Source organism: Euprymna scolopes, chromosome 37 (genome assembly GCF_053919585.1).
Source record: "Euprymna scolopes isolate OS-2025 chromosome 37, ASM5391958v1, whole genome shotgun sequence".
NCBI lineage: Eukaryota > Metazoa > Mollusca > Cephalopoda > Sepiida > Sepiolidae > Euprymna > Euprymna scolopes.
Genome location: NC_136518.1, coordinates 33,701,916 through 33,722,984, shown reverse-complemented (window position 1 = coordinate 33,722,984; position 21,069 = coordinate 33,701,916). Strand labels below are relative to the sequence as shown.

At 30.4% G+C, this 21,069-nt stretch overlaps 1 protein-coding gene and 1 long non-coding RNA gene across 8 annotated transcripts in view; one reads left to right on the top strand and one right to left on the bottom strand.

Moving 5' to 3' along the window:
- Nucleotides 1–21,069, top strand: part of LOC145261125 (rap1 GTPase-activating protein 1-like) — a 1,259,270-nt gene that overhangs the window by 336,044 nt on the left and 902,157 nt on the right. The gene's annotated exons all lie outside the window — the stretch shown is intronic.
- LOC145260985 (uncharacterized) lies at nt 15,991–17,482 on the bottom strand. Its single transcript, XR_013864379.1, has 2 exons — nt 17,361–17,482; nt 15,991–16,560 (listed from the first exon to the last, which is right to left on the bottom strand). It is a non-coding gene; the product is annotated as an uncharacterized LOC145260985 (long non-coding RNA).

Here is a 21,069-nt window from a genome sequence, read left to right as displayed (position 1 = left end):
ATTCTACTGTATTGGTATAATTTTTTTTTTTTTTTTTTTTTTTGCTGTTGTTTCTTGCCTTTTACAATTTTCGACTAAATACTTCTAAATTAAGCAGGGTTGCTTAGATCGTATTTTAAACTAAACTTCGGAGGTTGGAATGCCCCCCCCCACCTAAAATGTACTTGGAAAAATCGATTTTATAGCGAGATTTAAGAATGGTTAGCCAAAAAGAAAGGTGAAAAAAAAAAACAAATAATCAATAAATAATTGTTACCAAAGGCAATAAATGCTACTTTTTTTCATGAATGAATTTATTTTATGTTTTAAAGTATTTTCAATCGCTTTTCTTTATTTTTTAATCTAAAATTGCGGGTGTGTGGGTGCCAAATATCTCCAGATTTTCTAGAATTCCCCGCTAGATTGCAAACGAAATCTCCAGATCTAGCAGGAAAACCGCTAAATTGGAAACACTGGTCACGTGATAGGAAGCGGTAATAAATAATTGTCCCTAAATAAAAAATGGCCTATCGGTACAAAGAAAACCACCTATTTCTTATAGAAAAATTAAGTACAATGTTATAATTAAAAAGAAATATATATATATATATTCTTTTGAGGAAATATGCTTTTGACGTCGAAAGGTTCGACAATCAGTTCAACTAAACTTGAATCATTTCGGTGGCCTTTTTGTCAAACTGAGACAAATGTTCTTGATAGCACCAGGAGGTTTACCCTCCCAGGCTTTGCCTTCTGGCTTTCGGAGACGGGAGACAAGTTTATTGATATCTGCACCAACAATTCTCCATAATGTAGACCTTAAGCCACTATTAACCATCTTTGGTTCAAAAAATGGTTACTCGTCTACCCAGCAAACAGACTGCTGAGATGAGGCATTATCATGCTAAATTACAAGTTAGAGTACCTCTCCTTCAAGCAGATCAGGCATGCAGACGGACTTCCAAGGTTGGTGTCGTGACAGAGTGACCTCTTAAGGACTCAGTAATTGCTTCCTTGCCTGTTGATAGTGAAATTAAAGCCATAATGTGAAATACTACCGGAAACCTTCTGGTCACACTACATAAAATTAAATGCTAAGTAAAAAAGATGAATTCTTTAGTGCTACAAACCAGAAAATCACAAATAAAGACCAACAAATACTGGACAGTTTTTCTGTAAGTGATGACGTCCTACTATACAGCAGGAGGGTCATCATAAAAAAACATTACAAAAAAGGCTAATATGAAAATGAAAAGCCTCACACGTAGTTACATATAATGGCCGATGATTGACAAAGACATCAAAAACATGGTCGACTCATGCAAGATTTATGCCTTGATGGCAAAGGCACCTGAAAACATTTTTAAAACAGACCAACTCCTGGCCTAAGGTTCATATAGATTTCATGGGGCCACTGAAGGATTGGTAATACCTAATTGTGGTGGACAGCTACACAAAATGGTCAGAAGTGGTCTGATGTAAGAGACCAACTACAGGGATAGTTATTAATTTCATCCATTATTTGCTCGGAGTTGTTGACTATTTAGTAAATGACAACGGAACTCAATTTATGTCCACGAACTTCAAGGAGTTTTGTGAGACATTCCAAATTATTCATGTCATGACTTCCCAGTAGCAACCGCGATCAAACGGGCAGGCAGAACATTTCATTGACAGTTTGAAACAAGCCTTTACATAGCATGCAGCACACCTTCAGAAACGGTTCTGTAATGGTTGCTACAGGTTTATAGGATTACATCTCATTCTAACACAACATCAGCAGTATCCCAGCAAAAGATAAGACCCATATTTGGCAAAGCAGACAAAATTGAGAAGGGTCTCTATTGTGCCTAAGAAACGCTATGATCTAAGAGAAAATGTTTTCTGCAAAACTTACGAAAGCAACACAAATTTCTTGGAACTGGGCACAATAGAAAACAGAATCAGAAATATGGTGTACTTCATTCAAGGTCCAAAATCCATGCATAAAAGACATCTTAATCAGATAAGAAAGCGTTTGCTGAATGATCCCAAATTCTGCACTTCATAAAGAAGAAAAGGTCATTGAGACAATTTATGACACTTTCTACATCACACCAACTCAAGCAGCTTCAGAATGACGCTGATTGAGAAAGAAAAGAAAATTCACGGATCCTTTAACTATCGATACAAAAAGGGAAAAATAAGAATAAATGCTTGATATAGGAGTGTTATGGGACTTACCCATTCTTTCATAATGGAGTCTTCTAACCATTATAAAAAAACCCTGGTAGTTAATAGTTTTGTGGGGAAATATCGCGACCTAGCACAAGACTATAAACTGTCTAAACTAATAGAACATACAGACAACCTTTCTTTCTATTCACTTTCTTGCACAATATCTTCTTTCTAGCTAAACCTGTTGTTCGGATCTTTCTTTATTACCTCTTCCAAGCACTAACATTTTTTTTAATTTGATTTGATTTGAAAATTTATAAACTGAAAAATATTTTAACGCATTTTTTTCGCTCAACTAAAAATAAGTTTCTTTATTCTACTCTTTCTTCTGCTTGTTGTTGTTATTATTATTATTATTATTATTATTATTATTATTATTATTATTATTATTATTAAGGAGACTTATTTTACCACCTGACTTAAATACGTGATTGCAAACACGAATCTGTAAATTAGTTTTTTTTTTTTTTATTCTTGCAGAGGCATTAAGAAATATGAGGGATTAGTTGAATTAAGTAAGTGTGAAAGAACGAAAGTAATGCATAGATAACTGAGAGAAGTAGAGAGAGAAAGAGAGAAAGAGAGAGAGGAGGAAATGAGTGGCTTCTTCAATTAATTATAAATTAAGACTAATTAGAATAATTAAAACACATTGCTCTTTAATGTCATGCCAGAACTAAGGTATATCTGAGCATGTATTTTGTACTATAAATATATAAGAAACAGCCTTATGGAAAATAAGCGTTCATTAATTCATACTTAGTATAATATATATATATATATATATATATATATATATATATATATATATATATATATATATATATGCACATGTGCACATGTGTGTTTTATGAATTGTATTTGTAACTGACTGATGGGATAACTGTCATTTGATTTAGAGCTTTTTTTTTCTGTTTGTGAGCGAAGATGATTTCCCCATGTATTATCCGCTTCCCTCTTTTTGTGTTCTTGAAACAAAAATAAACAGAAGAACAAAATTAGATTCACACATTTGTTAAATCCATCAGTTGTTGTTTGTTATGCCAAAAAAAAAAACTTGTCATAAGCAAACATGCCAAGAAGTTCATGCAGAAGATATTATTTTTATTTTGTAGAGAAATTCATTCAACTATTTATTACACAACCAAACCCAGAAAAACAAAATGAATTTTTAATAATTATTTGGCAACAAATTCTTATGTGACAAACAAAAACTATTTATTTGCAAAAGCTATTTTTTTTTTTTGCATGTTCATTTCAATTTGTTTGGCAAAAATGATACAAACATGCATCAGTTGCCATATAAGGAAAGAATGGTAAAAATTGACACAGAAGAGAATACAGTAGTCTAGCACTTGTTGAAATTCACCTTAAGTTGCTATGTTGTTGGACCATTTATCACCTCTTTAGGCAGTCTAGTCCACGGTCCAGGGTCCTTATTGAGAAAGTGGCCCTCCTCCAGTTCAACCAAAATCGGCAGTGAAATAGTTTCTTGTAATGTCAGCATAGACCTCTTTCCAGTGAAAGGGTGATTAATAGACCCCGAGTATTGAGGAGATTGTTGGCCTACGTGAGATCATACTGCAATTGTCATCGTTACTTTTTTTATATTTACAATATTTCACCGTTGTATTCTCTGATCATCTCCAAATGCCTTATGCCATACTGCTTGATAACCTTCTGGAATTTATTTCATCAAAATATATGAATAAATAAAAACTAGTTCCAATTGTTGCCTTCTTTTTCAACAAACAAGAACACCTTCACCCGTTTGAGCACATGTGAAGTATACAACATAGTACTTATCATGTTCAACGCTATCATACTATATTTAGTTGTTTGTATTTAGACAGATGCAGACATGATGGCAATAATGATCAGAATAAAATCAGTTTCCTAGAAATGGCTATAATATAATATAATATAAGCAGCAAAAACACAGGTGCTTTAATTGATGAATAATAAAATCAGATATCATTGGCTTTTCAGTTTTATCTATATTCACTTTGATATGAGCTTCATGAAAATATTTGTCAGGTTATGACAAGTTCAAATAAACCTATGCACACGTGCACAGAAATCTTACAAACGTGTATATGTATGAAAATAAAACTTTTATACTTCCCCATCTCTCCTAAACACTAGCCCAGTCTGATAAAACTAAAACTAAACCGGCCAGCACAAAAAATGGTCTGTTTTATGGCACATCAACCCTTTTAAGATTATTTAATAATAAAACATTACCTATTGAAAACTATATGGAAAAAAGGACGTTGCTATGTTATTTAAAGGTAGGAAGGAAATTGTGAGTTCCTGCCTTTCCCAGGGCTATTAGTGCATAATTGTGTTATCATAATAATGATAATAATAATAATAATAATAATAATAATAATAATAATGATGATAATGATAATAATAATAATGATAATAATAATAATAATAATGATAATAATGATAATGATAATAATAATAATGATAATAATAATAATAATAATAATCATAATAATAATAATAATAATAATAATAATAATAATAATTGTATTAGCGTACATTTTACATGTTGGCATGCAATAAACAAGTTTTAGAAATTGTCTTCAAAAGTTATCTTTGGCCAGATCTTTCTCTTACGTCCATCCTGACTACCATTTTTCCCCCTGAATTGAACCTGCTACATATTTTCAATGTGACCATACCATCAGAATCTCCTGTTCAGCACACATCTTCCTACACTACCAAGATTTAATTTTCCTCTGAGGTCATCAGATCTAAGGCAGTCTTTAAAACTAACATTACATATCTATCGTATCATTTGTTTCTATACAATACATGTCTACAAATATAGTATAAAATATAAAATATAAATTTAAATAAATGATTCTTAAATTCAGTGAAAAAAAACTAGGATTTAATATTGAGAGTATACATATCTGCTAGTATCATTGCTGATTTTGTATTATTTGACTGGGCTGGTGTCCTGGAGAGTTGGAGAAACAACAAGATTATAAAGTATGATTTTCATAAATAAATGCTGATACATAAAAATGAAACAGGAGTTTATTTATGACAAACAGACTTTTATATTTATGGATGACGCTATTGAGGCTGTAGTTACCTCCAAGGGAGATAATTGGTTCTAACACTAGAGGGCACTATTCTCGTATGATTTGGTAATATCGTAACCGCCACATGGTTGTAAATTCAGAAATGGACTTCAAATTGGATGAAGGTTATTTGACCTAATATTCTTCTTATGCTTCGTAAACCTTACTAGGTATTGCCTTTAGGGTAAACTGATTGTCAGGTAATAGTAAAGGAACCAAACGACTTTCTTTATATTGTTCTCTGGGTGTCATGTTGTCACTCTAGTACAAATATATGATATATTTATTAAGTTATATAATGCATGATATGGTACCAATATATGTTATACAATATCCTACCAATATATAATATATTTAGTAAGTTATATGTTACATTATATGGCACCAATATATGACATATATTAAGTTATATAGTACATTATACAATACGAATATATAATATATTTTTAAGTTATATATTACATAGTACCAATATATGTTATATAATACATTATATTGTACAAATATGTCTATATATTAATACGAAAGCGTGTGTGTTATTTTCTGATTTTCTGTGTCATGCTTACATCCGGGTCGTTTAATTATGTTCTTCCATTTCTTGTAATAAATAATTTTTCTAAGAATTCTTCATAAGTTTTGGTTTCGATTTCGACTATAGCTGATGGCACTCAAGTCATTTAATTTTTTTATAAATAATTTTTCTAAGAATTCTTCATAAGTTTTGGTTTCGGTTTCGATTATAGCTAATGGCACTCCAATAATCTATTTTTTAAAAAATAATTTTATCAAGAAATCTTCATAAGTTTTGGTTTCGGTTTCGATTATAGCTGAAGGAACTAAATTTATATATATATATATATATATATATATATATATATATATATATATATATATATATATATAAGTTTGGGATTCAGTTTCGATTCAAGCTAATGAACCTAAGTCATAAAGATATATTTTTATTTTTGAAATCGCAACTTCATAATATATCAAAATCGATAGAACATTAACTCTATAATAATATATATGAAATCTGCAAGAATGAAAATATCATATTTAAGTGTATTTTATGACCTGGCTACGTCGGGTATTCCTACTAGCTTGGATAAATACTTTTGCAGTTTTAACAAAATAACTTTTTGTTTTTTTTTTAAATTACATTTTCACCCCAAACAAGGCACATTGCTATTTTGATATATTATTAAGTTATATAATACATTATATAGTACCAATAAATGATATATTTATTAAATTATATAATAGATTATATGGAACCAATATATTATATATATATTAAGTTACACAATAAATTATATGGTACCAATATATAATGTCATTATTAAGTTTTATATTATAAATTACTAGCAGGACCCGTTAACCGGCGTTGTAAAAGATTAAACTACAGTTGTTGTTGGTGGTGGCCAATCCTCAACGTCCTAATGTTAAGAACGACTTTTAGAATAGATACCCCTAACCTTCTCATGTTAAGAACGTCGTATGGAATAGACACCCCCAACCTCGCCATGATAAGAATAGCTTTCGGAATAAATATCCCATTTCATGAGGGGAGTGATTGTCAAAGTATTTGCCCCAAATTTCACCTTGATATTCGTTGTCAGTATACCCGCAAAGACTAGAAATCAAAAAAAAATTGGGGGATGGCAGTGTCGGGTGGAGAGAAGTAGATTTGTTTATAGCGTGCGTGTAGAACACTGAATTACAGTGCATAATGCATGTCATTATATTTCGAAACTACTTGAGTTAAAAGAGATTATTCTTATTCAGCATAGTATAAAATCTATAAAAGTCGTCATTTTAAAGGAAATTGTGTAGGTAAAAAAGTTAATGCCTGTGCAGTGTCGATAATGAGTCCTGAAAAGAGAAGTAAACAATAAACAAATATATATATATATATATATATATATATATATATATATATATATATATATATATATATATATATATATAACACGAATAAGTCTATCCGTATACAATGTAATAAAGGTAAATGTGTATGCGTAGTTTAGTGGCGTAAATTATTTGACAGACAAAATGATATAAAAACTGGCATGAATTTAGTCAAATAAAAACTGATGCAAACAATAAAAATGAAAAATTTTCTGGATTTATTTCAGCCTTTGAGTGTAATAATGTGTTTTATATAAACATAAATAGCTTTTATGATTTGTTTGTCTGTCAACAAACAAATAAATAAAAAATAAAAGAATACCTAACAATTATGCAATTACGCCCGGCTAAGTCGAAAATATGGTCAAGTATGGAAGAGACATATCACTTTATTCAATCAATTGTTTACGTGGTTCATTACTTAAGATTTTATTCGGTTTACTGTTAAGTAAATAGGTATAAATATATAAAAAAAAAAATTATATGTTGTTCGTTTAGGTTATTTAATCAAGTTTTTACGTCAAATTGTTTTAATATAATTTTCTGTCAGATTTAAATCATATTTAGCACGTGCATTGTTTAGCAGGAAGACATGAGTGTCTTATTTTTAATTGTAAATTGTTACGTGTAAGCACAGTATTTTTTCCTTAAAAATAGTGAACGTATTTTTCTAGTGTAAACATGTTTTACTATTTTACACCCCAATCAAGGCTTGGTGCCACTTCGATGTATGTGGCTACTATTTGGGTCATAATTGTGCCCTGCAATTACGACTATGTATTGATTTGAGCAGCAAGATGTCTGTTTACATTACACATTTTTTAGTGTTACTATAGAACAGTGGCTTCGCCATGAGTGAATAGTTGGATAGATGGTAGGGATTAAGTGTGGGCCAATCAACAGCAAGAAAAAATGTCTCAGTATGGAAGGATTTCTCCTCCATTAAGCGAGTACAGAAAAGAGCAGTAAGCATATTTTTCTAGTGTAAACATCCCCACACACACACAAGAAATTTTGCCAGTGTAAGCACCCCCACCCACCCCCCACAAGAAAACTGTAGCCAGAAAATAGCATGAAACATTGCCATGGTAAGACCTGTTTTCGAAAAAGAAAACATGGGTAGGCTAGGGGTGTTTATTACAGAACCCCTATTTTTCTAAAGTATTTTCAAGTTAAATTAAAGTTTTACAATATCTTTTTTTATTAAATTGTTAAATTAAAGTTTTACAATATCTTTTTTTATTAAATTGTTTAGTGAAAGTTTTACAATATCTTTTTTTATTAAATTGTTTAGTGAAAGTTTTACAATATCTTTTTTTATTAAATTGTTTAGTGAAAGTGCAGAATAGTAACAAAACACCATCTTCTCCCTATGCCTGTTTAAATAATAACGTTATTATTTCAGCACAGTTCAATAAGTGCATAAGTACGGATTAAAAAAAAAAATGTTTTATTTTATTTTTATTTTTTATTTATTTATTATTTTTTTTTTTTGTATATTTTGCAAAAAGATGAAAGGCATTCATGGGAAGTGTAAATTGCTTTGGTGAAAGTATCGGAAAAGTTCGTATCAGGAAAATGTGCAAATCAATTGTATTTGAAGAAATTGTTGTAAAACTAAATAGGACCCCCTCACCCTCCTCCACCACCATCATCACCAAAAATACTGGCAGCAAAATAGCATTGGCTGTACAAGAAGGAATATGGAAGGATTTATTTTCCACTGGACAAATAACGGCTAAATATAACGTCAGAAATTCAGTTTCCTAATTTGGCACAGGAAGACCTTGTTGATAGGAAGACTAAAAAACAACTGTAAGTAAAATCTGTTGATGATGATGAGAGAGGGGGGGGTTGAAAATATAAAACGCACCAATGTAATGAGTGGAGGAAAAATCATCATTGCCATGTCATGTTTGAATGGTAGGTTATCGTTCGTTTAAGGTGCTCCCGTGATCCAGAATATAAAAATAAATGGAGCGCAGTCAATTAGAATGGCCAAAATCAGGGTAGGGAGGCGTTATTATTTGCAAAATGGAAAATGAGAAGATTATGTTATGTGTAGGTATGTAATAACCAGTTAATGGCGGTCCAATCACAATATCGGTGAAAAATGTAGAATTGCACCCAGTGTTAACTGGTAGCAGTGGTAGGACTAAATCTATATAGGGTGAAAATAGAACTGCTTCCCCTGAAAATGTTGTGATTGTGATGGTGTCGCTCCTAGACGTGTACTTAACAGTGGTCAAAAGTTGCATGATGTAGTGGCTAACAGGCTATTTGTATTTGGCATCTGTTGTTGGAAACCTTTGATACTTTGGTTCAAAGGGGAATTTCTGCAGTCAAATTATTATATATAGGATATGTAACATATTATATAGTACCAATATAGTATGTATATATATATATATATATATATATATATATATATATATATATATATATATATATATATTAAGTTATACAATAAATTATATGATATATGATTCAAATGTATAAAGAAGTATTTGGTTGCCATCAGCTAGAATTGAAACCGAAAGCAAAAATGTATCATTCAAAGCTTGAGCTTGTGATGTTACCACTGTACAAACGTGACACGCATTTTTAGAGGGTCAAAAATGGATCAAAATTGAAAAAATCGTAATAAATTTTGTTTTTTTAATTAAAAATAAATAAAATATACAAAATTTATAACGATTTTTGCAATTTTGATCCATTTTTGACTCCTTAAAAACTATCTTATCCGGCTAAAAACCCATAAAAGAACGGTCCATAAAAATCCAGTCATTTTTGTGCTCTAGCGCCGCTCTGCGACTTTTAGAGTTTGAAAATATGGAGACAAACAAACGGATAGATATAATGAATTTGTATTTGGCATCGGTTGTTGATACTTTGGTTCAAAGGGGAATTTCTGCGGAAAAATTATTATATATAGATGTAACACATTATATAGTACCAGTATAGGGCCTTTTATATATTAGATTATATTGTACCAATATATGATATGTTCATTAAGTATATAATACACTATATGGTAACAATACATGTTTTTTTTTTTTTTTTTTTTTTTTACACAGTGATCACCACTTATCAAGGCCCGGAAGCCACTCAGGGATAAGGGTTATTGCAAGTACATTAAGTTAGTGAGGAGATTTGCTGAAGTGTTTACTTAAGGGGGCGGTTCATTAGGAATTTGTTAACATTGGACTTGAAGACATCCAAGTTGTAGTCCGGAGGGAAGCAGGCAGACGAAACAGAGTTCCACAGGCGTGCAGTTTTAAGGAAGAAGCTTTGTTCATGGAATCCGCGTTTTGATTTAGGTACAGATATAGAGTGGGGGAAATTTTTCACAGTGGATTCAGCTAGACAGGTGTTTTTCATGAAAGATTGGCGAGAGGGGACCAGTGATTGAAGTTCAGACGAGCATCTGCCATGGAAATAACGATAAAACAAGGACAGGCTCGCAACGTCTCTTCTGTCTATATTTATTAAGTATATAATAGATACCAACAACAAGAAACAATGGTTGATCTGATCTGTAATAAAATACTTCCAATAGGTGATATTCTTGGCACACTTCAACCTGCTCGTTACCTGCATTTATATATCAGGTGAAGTCATAACTTTCCTCAGAATAATTATCATAAGCTGAATGCACACTACCCAAGCTACGATTTGAACTCGGTTTATTTTATTCTTCGAACAATTAGACAATAGAACCTTTAGTTGAACGTGCATTTTACATGCTAGCATGTGCTGGACGGCTTTAAGAAATTAAGTTCCAAACTTATTTCTGGCTCGGCCTTTATGTATCTCTTTTTCTCAAACATTTATTTACATTATATTGTGGCTATCTGATTTACATGTTTCTGTACACACCACAAGCACATGTAAATTAGATAACAAAATAATAAGTCTGGGTTTTTTGTTATAAAAATATTTAAGAATAATACTTCTATATAATAATAATAATACAGAAGTAAAATCACTACTTTTTCATTCATGCAAGAATGTATTGTTTATAAATTTTAAATGAAAGCAAAAATGGATAAATAATGGTAGTTGTTGTGACCCAGCGGGTCACGATAACGTCTAGTAATTTCTAAATTTGATTCGACTCTTGGCCTATTATATTTGTATTAAATCTGAGCAAATGGCACAAACCAAGAAAAGGTTGGATCAATAAGAGAATGTCTGACTCCAATCAATGATGTGTTGGGGGAGAAGAAGAAATGTTGATTCACTTAGTATTGACTTTGGTTTGTCCTGCAAAATCCTGGATCAATTCAAGCTTTGAAATTCTGACAGCAGGAAAATTAGTTGCGTAATTCTATTGGAACAGGATTATGAGTATTCAACAACACTAGCAAAATACCCGTCATACGGATTATGTTAGATGATGGGTCAATAAGGATGAAGGCATTTTTAAGAGGCATCCATTCAATGTAGGCATGTAGCAATGAAAATGTTATTTAAAGCACAACAGACGGAACTTCTTATGAAAATGTGAAGACGCATCAAAATCTGTTATTTGAAACAGACCAACGAAATTTAATTTCAAACTTAATTATGACAGACCGACCATCTCAGAGATATTAGAATGCATTCCAACATTTGAATAACTTAGCAATCTTTCGTTATGTTTAAATTGATTTACAAATAATTTGATAACACAATATATTTATATGATAGATTTTTACTATAAAAAAGAAAAGTCTATTTTGCACATGTTGTCATCGATAGCTGGTGCATCTACAAACTCAATATTTTATTCAGATTTTTCAGTTTTCTTTCTATCTAGAAATTTTGTCCATGTTCTTAACAACAAAAAGTGTATTTCTATTCTACTTCTGCCAAGCAAAATTGCATCCTGCTCGGAATTATTTTACTCTGGTGACATATTTCAATAATAGCCATATGTTAGTGCATCGGTTAAGTCCTGTTTTCAAACTCGCCCCTCAACATTTTCCCTTTCTTTTCCATTACTTATTATTAATATATTGTTTAATACTGGGCAACGCTGAGTAGGGACAGCTAGTTATTGCAAGATAGGAAAAAAGAAAGAAATTTTTGTTGATATAATTAATAATTATAATAACATTTGTAAATATTCTATTACTTTTCTTTCAAAATTAAATTGTTCCATCAAAGAGAAGAAATGCAATCAAAAAAAGTCATTAAAATTGAACAGTTTTTGCTTGGATAAAAAGTAATGTTCGTTCTAGTTATTTAAACACTATTTAGGTGGGAATCATTTTTACTTTACGGTAAAAAAATATTTTTAAAAGATTTAAATTTTTACAATTAATAAATTAAACGGTTAAAATGTTTATTTTATTTATTAAAAAATATTCAATAGATAATAATATTAGGATAAGAAAGAGAATATTTATTTAAAAATATTTTTCAAATATTTAAATTGTTACAACTTTCAATAAAGAAGAGACATTTATTTGTTTTATGGGCATTCAGCTGACAATAATCATTTTATGTTAGAAAAAGATAATTTTCTTCTTAATATCATTAAATCCTACCAATATTAATTACTTCAAAAGTAGTAGTAGTAGTAGTAGTAGTAGTAGTAGTAGTAGTAGACTTTTTAGCCTATTGATTAGAATGAGTGCTTTATGCCAAACTTCTACAGTAATTGTGATATTGTGGTTACTAATCCCTATTAATCCCTAATTGTGCATCGAACGGATACCATAATACTTAGTTCGCTGTACTTACTTGCCTTATATACTTACCTGACACAGTCCAGGATCAGAGTGTAGTATTTATTCTTATGCTACACTTAAATTAATTATTGTTCTTAGTCAATGGAGGTGAAACCTTTCTATATTGATGTAATTTTATTTTTGTCTACTTCCAGAGTGCCCGTTTTGGAAGCTGTTTTTCTCCACATTAAAAATGCGTCATATTTTGCTTTCGTGTCATATTTTGTGTCACATTTTGTTTAGTTTTAGTTCGCTGTACCTTATCATAACAAAGGTCCATACAAATTTTCAGCCTATCGACCAGTAGTTTCCAAAAGAAGTGGAACGGGCAGACAGACTAAGAAAAATATAATATACATATGATAATAATTATTAACGTAGATTAAAACAAGTGTGGACTTTTCATGAGTTCCTGTTAGTATTATGTATGATATGTATGTTCTCCCCCACCCCCGCGCCCCTTCAATAATGTATATTTATTGATGAGCAATAACTTAGTGTTTCTCATTTCTAATAGATATTTCAAGTTGTCTAAATCTAAAAGTGAAGGGATGCTAACAAAGGACATCGGTTGCTCCAGCCACACTTTTAACGACGATTCAACAACACTTCCATGCATCTTTTTTGGCATCTGCTCCCGTCTTTGTCTGCGGAGATCGTTGGGGAACGGCGCGAAGGGGGAGGGTGCGGTTAGTGTTAGTTGAATCATCTACACGGCAGATAGGAATGTCTGAAAAGCGCGTGTCAGTTCAGGGTGCTGGATGAGAATGCCAATTTGGACAGTAAGAGAAGTTAGGGTTAGGTTTGTGAGCGAAATTCCTTCATTGGGTTTTATTTTGTGCAAGAGGAACAGGTTTAAAAGTAAATAAAGAATTTTGGATGGTGTCTTTTAAGTCTCGGTGAATTCATAAGTTTGAAATAATGTATTTCTCTTGGCTGCATCTGCATGAACGTGCACGTTAAACTTGTTTTCATTGCTTCATATTTATATGGATTACCTCCCCTGAAGTCAAGTGCGTTGTTGAATAAATTTAGGATTGTAAGTTCAGTTAACATTCACATTTTCCATCACATCTAAAGAATGTGACAAGCATATTGTAACATCCTTTATGTTCTTGTAAAAGATTTTGATAAGATCTTATACAGACTATTAACATGCACACAATGGTTCCTATTTTCTTGTCTCCCCCACTTCAAAAAATTACCTTGGATTTATTTTATTGCACTTTTTAAAAACATCATTGAAAATTTTATATCTATATCATTAATTGCTAGATGAAAGATTATGTTTTTAAATTGCAATAAAATGTACATTACATAAAATAAATCCAAGGTAATTTTTTTATTCCATTTAAATTAAATTTTTATACCTTACTTTGTAAAATTCATAAAAGTGCACTTTGAAGATAAATAAATTTCAAATTGAATCTTGTACCTTTATTTTTAAAGCCTATAGTAAAAACATTTTGTTTAACAATTTTCATGCCTTGGATGAAATGCTTTTCTAACTTGTATCTTATCTTTTTAAGATTATATTTTAAAACTCTCCTTCTCTGTATTTCAGTTTGTATTTCTCCTCACACCACAACTCATTTTTGCAACCCCCTATTTGTATTATTACAGGTCTGAATATTCTCTGTTTCATTTTGTATTTCTCCTCACGCCACAACTCATTTTTTGTAACCCCCTCTTTGTAATACAGATCTGAATAATGAGAAAATCTGAATTTTTTTAACAAAAACTTTAAAATAACTTTTTTAGATTAAATTTTTTTAAACTTCTTTTAGAATAGAAAATCTTTAAAATTTAACAAGGAACATATTTCATATAGGTTTCATTAACAAATATTCAGTACATAACGAGAAAAATAGAGAGGAAAATTTCAAAAGGACTGTTACGATCAATAATAGTCCTCGCCAGTGAAAGTCTTTGTTATTGTTATTCTATTATTATTATTATTATTATTTAAAACATTTTGTGTCCTGCTCTTTCACACGAGAACTGATATATATATATATATATATATATATATATATATATATATATATATATATATATATATATATATATATATATATATATTAAGTCGTTGGTATTTCAAATAGTGTATAGCGTTTTGGAGTGAGTGAGATTTTTTTAACATCATTAAAGACATTTTTTAACAACATTAAAGACAATAGCTGTGTATATATTTAAAATTTTGTGTTGTTTTTGCAATTAATGTTCTATTTTGGAATAAATATAGTAGTTATAAATCAAATGTGGGTGTGTAATTGAAATGAAATGAGTGTGTCTTTGTTTTGTTATTTATTGGCTGACTATATATATTAATTATTATAGGTTATATTTTTTATGGTGTGAGTTAGCTTGTCTAAATTTAAATTTTGTTCGTTTACTTATTAAAGGCAATAAATTATAGCAACTTCTACGTTGTTTAATGGTTTCTGGGTTTGCGGTAAGCGATGATTTAAGAGGTCTTCATTGAGATTTATTTAAAATAAATTACCGATTTTTGCTTTTGGTTTAAAAGAAGATCATGCTGCAATGAATTGCTATTTTTTATATCTTTTTGAGACTTTTCTCTAAACCACGTTGAGTTTCACCATCGTATACTTATGGTGGCAATTATGGCATGAGACAGTAAATATGTCTGCATTAGATATTTTGGAAATGTTTTATTTTTAATATTTGCTTTATAGTTTGTGGTTTGTGATGTGGTTTGTATTATTGGAGGAATTCCTAGTTTGTTTAGAGTGTTGCAAATTATTGTATTATATGTATTATATATATATATTTATATTTATATATATATATATATATATATATATATATATATATATGTATTATACATATGTGTGTGCGTGTTTATATGTATGTATAAAATGCGCAATACTAAGGGAGACAATTTCACATATAACATCAAAGGCAGCTAATAGTATGTATTATGTAAAAGGTGAACTTTATTTGTTGTCACTTTACATAAAGTCGCAAAAACCAGTCGTTGAAATGAAACTAATTTTGATGACTATGATGTAAATAGTTGAAAGAGAAATACATTTTATTGTGATTGATTTATTTATTTGATACATGTAACATTTCTCTTAGCTGGAAAATAAATGAATGCCGACTCAACCAGTAAACAAGACAAATCAATCTCTTTGCAAGCAGGCATGACTCATTTCGGGGTGGGGATGGGAGAAATTATTAGATTAAATTATGTAATTGGTCAATCTGGCAATTGATTCTGACCAGTCAAATTTATTTAAACTTTCTCCTTTTAACTTAGCCCAAATAATTTACTGAGGAGAAATGACTTCAGTCATGATTCATGGAAATTATGATTCTCTCTTTAGTTAATCGATTGGAAGAAGTCATCGGACAAATCAAATCATCCTTAGTCATTCAATAGTTTGATATTCGAAACCAGAGTTGGTGTAAAACTTATAAAGACTAACGTACCTCAGTAGGGTAGGGCGGGGTCACAGCATCCATAGTGAGAGGGGGATATGCAGTCATATTAAAACTGTCTCCCTTTCTTATAATACTTTTCAATACTAGGACTTGAGTCTTTGGAGCATACAATCAAGAAATTGGCCTCTGGCATCATCAGACTTCTGCATGTCACTGGTGAAATATTTCTGTAAAAAATGATTGAGAGAAACACACATTGTCATTATACTTATTGCAATATACACATGCATGACAAAAGTGAATAGGTGCCCTTATTAGCATCAATAACAAAAATTATTGTTAGAAGAAATTAACTGATCGACATGATATTGATTATTTTTTCTCTCTGGTGAATTTGATAATCACTCGATTAACAGTGGAAAGTAGAATACCGAGGTTTGCAGAGATCTAACGTCCACCTTTAGATTGATCCATAATATAGCTCCTCATAACAGTTTAGCATAATCACGTTGAGATACCAGTTTCTTTCAGATTACTGAAGTTAAGCGATGTTGCACCTGGTTAATACTAAATGGGTAACTGTTTTGGAATATCAGGTGTTATATGTGCTCTCCGCTTATCTCGGCATTGTTTCTAGTCGACCTTGACTTCTCCTTGCCACTGGACTCAAGCAATGTCGATTCAGAAAAGTTGTTGCTAGGGATTGCGAAACTTTTGCTTCACAATTAAGCATGCAACTAACTTTACAAAAAGGTATCCATTGTCTCTCAAGAGAAACCGAAGACAATATAATTCCTCTGAAACTTTCACAATTCGAATGCTTCCTTGGCACGTCTTACACTTAAATGGTGGCGAATAATAGATACCTGGAACATAAAAATCATTTCAAAATATTGTATAAAATATTAATATTTTAAACTTTTAAATCTGCTTTGTATGGTTCCAAATACTGGCTGTCGATGAATGAAGCAGAAATAGGAACATCGGGCATGGAAATCAAGATGTTGTATTGGACTTCCGGTCTCACCATGTTGTATTGGACTTCCGGTCTCACCATGTTGTATTGGACTTCCGGTCTCACCATGTTGTATTGGACTTCTGGTCTCACCATGTTGTATTGGACTTCCGGTCTCACCATGTTGTATTGGACTTCCGGTCTCACCATGTATTGGACTTCCGGTCTCACCATGTCTGAAGTATAGAAATATAATTCATACAGTTTTAGTAAAAAAAAAAAGTTGGTGCAAAGCTAAGAAGAGGGCGGAAACAAGAGTTGTTACATAACCTACAATCAGATCTCAGGACGGATTTCATCCTGATGAAGTTTCTGACTTTGTATTGTGGTTGAAAGAAATTCGTGTGTGGGTTCCACTTTACAGGCTAAACAAAAAAGAAAATGAAGATCAGTGTTTTAATGTATGAATTATTTTTGTGGGCGGTCTATTTACTTCTTTAATATATATATATATATATATATATATATATATATATATATATATATATATGAATACAATGTGAAAGCTTTATCAACTTCAAAATAATAATTAATATATGTGAAAGCCTTATCAACTTCAAAATAATAATTAATATATGTGAAAGCCTTATTAACTTCAAAATAATAATTAATATATGTGAAAGGTTTATCAACTTCAAAATAATAATTAATATATGTGAAAGCTTTATCAACTTCAAAATAATAAATAATATATGTGAAACCTTTATCAACTTCAAAATAATAAATAATATATGTGAAAGCCTTATCACCTTCAACATAATTAATATATGTGAAAGCCTTATCAACTTCAAAATAATAATTAATATATGGTAAAGCCTTATACACTTCAAAATAATAATTAATATATGTGAAAGCCTTATCAACTTCAAAATAATAATTAATATATGTGAAAGCCTTATCAACTTCAGAATAATAATTAATATATGTGAAAGCTTTTTCAACTTCAAAATAAAGTGTTAGTAGGAAAGGAAAATAGAAAGCGAATGAAGAGAGATTTATGTCGAGATTTAAAGTATTTCAGAGGATAGACGAAAGAGAGAGAAATAGAAAAGAAAAGAGAGGCATATTATAACATCACAATGTATTCTTTAGATAAGGATAACTGAGGGAACACACATTTAGTAAATTGGTTAAGCAAGAGCTTGCTCAATTCAAGAAAAGACCTTACTCACCATTTTAAGAAAGCTCAATCAAGACAACAGATTTTGCACACGCAAACGAGCAAATGATATGCTTTCAAATTGAACTATAATAATATAATATAATAATATAATAAAATAATAATATAATAAAATAATAATATAATAATGTAATAATATAATAATATAATAATATAACAATATAACAATATAATATAATAATATAATAATATAATAATATAACAATATAACAATATAATAATATAATAATATAACAATATAACAATATAATAATATAATAATATAATAAAAATTGTCACAATAAGTTGCATTTAAATGTGTACATGTTTATATATTTGTATTATTCATAGGATTCACTCCAAAATTAATTAACCGATTATTATGCATTTTTAACACATCTGCTATGCATAAGGGATAAAAAGTGAGCTATGTTTAGTTTAATTTGATGCAAAGGGGGTAAAATCTTATATTCTATGCAATTATGCAGAATGTAAAAACTATGCATAAATAGAATTCATCATAATAGTAAAATGAAATCAATCATCTAATAAGAAACCATGAAAAATAGATAAGTAATTAATTAATGCTCTCTTTTAAAAGGAATATGCAAATTAGTTAACGTTCTTGTAGTCGCTCGCATAGCCATGATTAAGTATATTAAGAAGTTCGTTTCAATAATTTTTAAATACAAAAAATAGGCTTTTACTATCAATATCAGAGTGAGAAAAGCTCAACTTTTTATGTATATAGATAGATATACAATAGAGATGTACATCTGTCTGTATAGCTATAGGAAGAACAAATGCTCAACAGATTTTTATGAAATTTTAAACATAATAGACATTATAGAGAATGTAATTATTTTATTTTTAAACCCTATGTTTTTTTTTATATATATATATATTGTTAAAACTCCCTTGAAAATAAATGCTCCCATTCATTTTTTTAAATATTGGGCATTTTTTTCCATTAGATTTAGATATGTAAGCTACTTCTTCATCGTTATCGTGCATGTGATGTAACTCTCCTTCCAAACGCGAGCAACGCCGGGTAATCCTGCCAATACAAAATAAAATGAAGTTATACATTTTTATTCTAAAACAATATTTTGTTTCCATATTTTTTCATGTTTAATGACTTGGAACTAAGTACAACTAAGCTAGTTTGCATGACTGAAATTTACAATTTGATTCCCAAACCAAAACATTCCTTTTTTTTTTTGCCCTTTCATGCAGCAATTCAAGGCCATGAAATAATAATCCCTTAAGGAGAAGAAAACCAGATTATCAACAAACAATACAATCCCTTATTCACATTGCAAATACATGACAAAAGATTATTCCCTTCACTGCATCTGCAGCACTAAATGCAATGTTACGTGCATAATTGTGCATTATCATTACATGTTTAATTAAAGGCTGACATCTTATTCAACTCTGCTTTTATAGTTTAATTTTTTTTTCTGGTATTTCTGACATAATTCTGTTTGAGAATTATCAACAAGGGAAAAGAGAAAAAGTTGTAATATGATATAATAATAATTAAGAATTTACAAAACATTTGCGGGAAATCTTATAAAAATATGTCCTTTATTTATAAAAACGATACATAAAAAACATATATAATCTCATTACATTTTGTTTTAAAATATGTTTAAAATTTTTTTTTTTTTTCATTATTTTAATTTATTTTCCTTTTTCACATACAACCAGATTCTTTTAACAATCTTCCAATGTTGTGTTGTGGCGTGTACATATCAAGGACCACATATACATGGTATACACGGGGACGATGGCACAATTCTTGGAGATTTAATATTCAATTAATAAGAGAGGTATGAATGTGAGAGATGATGTAGTGGACCGTTCTTTTTAACACGGAGAAGGGAATTCATTATTGATGATGGGGACAGACAGTTGACACTTTGGAATGTTCATTTACAAAGACGATGGACAAAACACATTACCTTGCGGTGGATGACGAACGAATACAAAGGCTTACTTATAACATGAAGAAATTTATTCCAGTTGGATGAGATGATGATCAGGTATTCGCTGCCTTGCAGAATTACATTGTCTTGTCTCCCTTTCTGGTTCACTTCCGAAAGGGGATTTGGCTAACTCAACTCTTTGTCAACTCCGAACAATTCTGACTGTCCTCTCTGACTGACTGACTCTAACTTAACTGAATACATTTTTATCTATCTTTCTTTGTGACGTCAGAACGTGCTCAGACATGTGAATGTCTCTTCACATTGATTTTACATATTACATTTATCTTCAACACGCTTTTGGCAAAACAAAGAAAATTCCTTAATTTACATTGTCCGATTCTACTTGCTCTGACCCAATTAGTTGTATAGTTATTTCTAACACAATGGACAATGCACTACATTCCTGTCATCGCATTTAAATTGCAATATGTCTTTTTTTTAATTTTTGATTACTGGGTTCAATTCTAGCCTTTTCTCTTAATAAATATTATTTTCAATCCTATTTACTTTGTTTTTCTAATTATCGGAATCTGTCCCCTACTATATACAACACCAATACTCTCCATAC